This window comes from Pygoscelis adeliae, unplaced genomic scaffold (genome assembly GCF_000699105.1).
Source record: "Pygoscelis adeliae isolate BGI_AS28 unplaced genomic scaffold, ASM69910v1 Scaffold38, whole genome shotgun sequence".
Lineage (NCBI taxonomy): Eukaryota > Metazoa > Chordata > Aves > Sphenisciformes > Spheniscidae > Pygoscelis > Pygoscelis adeliae.
The window spans coordinates 2,077,344-2,079,504 of NW_008825614.1; positions in this window are offsets into that span (position 1 = coordinate 2,077,344).

Consider the following 2,161-nt stretch of genomic DNA (forward strand, 5'->3'; position numbering starts at 1 on the left):
GAACACCATCCTTCCTCCCAAAACAGCTATGTCACTTCACAAAAAGGCTGATAATAATTTTCATTTATACACCCAAGCACGCCCCTAAAGCCCAGCAATTAGGAAGGCAGTTCACTATTGCAGTAAAAAGGGTAAAACTTCAAAGTTTGTAAAGTTTCCATTTACATTCCAAGGGAATCTGGCTCTTGAGTGAAAGCCTCCAGGTAAAGCAGATACTGAAACGTATTTCTTCTGCCCTTCAAAGTTCCCATTTTCTCAGCGTGACACAATTTGTCATTCAATTTGCTCCTGAAATGAAGCATACAAATGGCATTTTTCAAGAATTAGAAGGTAAAAGAGAAAGGAGAGAGAGGCTTTCTGTGCCAGACCTGTTCCAAAGTAAACACGTACAGCTCAATAAAGCGAGTACCTTCAGAAATGCCAGCTATCACCACCGTGTGTAGTGCTGGAGCTCTTCTGAGTGAGAAGCTAGAGCGGACTTAGTAACGCTGCTTGGCTCCTTACAGACAACACAGCAAAGCAACTCGCAAAACCGGGCACTAAAAGCCACTGGTGACAAGGATTGTACTGAAAAAAATAAATGCTATCTAAGAAAGCAGCATGGATACAGCAAGGTTTCAAGCATGAGCGCCAGCCCTGCTGCCTCCAAACAGTTTGGATTCTCTTAAAGAGAGACAGGAGATATATATATAGATAGAGAGAGATATATATGGGAGGAAAAAAAAAAAAACAACCACCCACCATACACAAATAACAGCATGATTCACACCAAAAGGCAGTGGGCAGGGACAGATAAATGAAATCAGCAACCAAAGGCTCAGTAGGACGAGGTGGTGTGACATACCAGCAAGAGCGAGGGGAGGAGCAGCAGCTGCCCAGGCACCCTGGGCAACTTCTGAAACATGCAACTGTACGTGGTATGAGCTGACGTGCAAACAGAAAGCAAAGATAAAAATGTTGTACAACAGCTGATAGCTCCAATGACAAAACAGAAGGAGAAAGTGGTCATGCTGTGGTATCAGCCCGGAGGAAAAATTACTGTCTGTGCTACAGTTTCTGCTAGCACAAATTTGGCAACTGCGCTGTGCATATTTTCACCATCCAATTGTTTATACCGAACCTCCTCCTTAAGAGGTTCCCTGCCTTCTTTTTCTATAACCCACTTTAAATCCACTTCCAAAGCTTTTGAGAAACCTCCAGAAACAAACAAAACCCTACAGGATCCTGAAGTCTCCAAGCAGCAAGAAAGAAAACCCCGCTACTCCAGTCTACATCAATTATGGGCCAATATTTTTCAACTCTCGGAGCCTGATCTTAATACTTGTGTTATTACTAAATAAAGATTTCCATGTTCAGAATGGAACCTTGTCCAAAGTTTACTTATGTCAATAACCCCCCCCCTTCAACTCAATAGGTTTTGACCTAATATTCCTATTCTTGGCATCTGGATGACGCTAGCAGTGCTACTGCTGTTTCTGAAGTTCACAGTTATCAGATCAGCATGTTTTCCAAGCACTGCTCTGGGGTATGTTTCAGGAAAAAAAATAAGTATTATGTTCCTATGTAATTCATGTTTTCAGTACTATCGCCATTCACAAGCCCCTGTTTTATTTAATATGCTACCTGAAGGAAGCAACATTCCCTGCCAAATACAACAAATCGGATAATTCACACACAGATTCTTCTTTGACGTTATTGCCAAGACCAGATCTTTCCGACACCCTCCAGTTTTTACAACAGTCCCCGTCTGAGAAGGGAAAGTGAAATAACAAGACTGCAACAAGCTGTCACTGACACTTTAGCATTTCATTTACCTCATTTATATACTTCATTTCCTTTAGTCTGTTATTCATTCCCCAATGTGCATTATGTTCTAATAAGTTTTGCTACTTTAAAGTTACAGAATGAATTACATTTGTTCTATTTAAAGTAGCGCTAAGAAACAGAGTAAAATTAGACCTGTTGGAACAGGCTTTGCTATTTAAAAGCAAAAGATGTTCAAATGTTTTAGCCATTTTAAGTCATTCTTGTTTTCCCCATGGAGCGTCTGGGTGAGTCGCCCGTTATAGTCACAGCTAAAAGCAGAGAGCGCTCCATGGCTCGCCCAGCCCCAGCTCGTAAACCAAAAAGAGCAGACTCTCCCAGTGCCCTGCCCCACGAC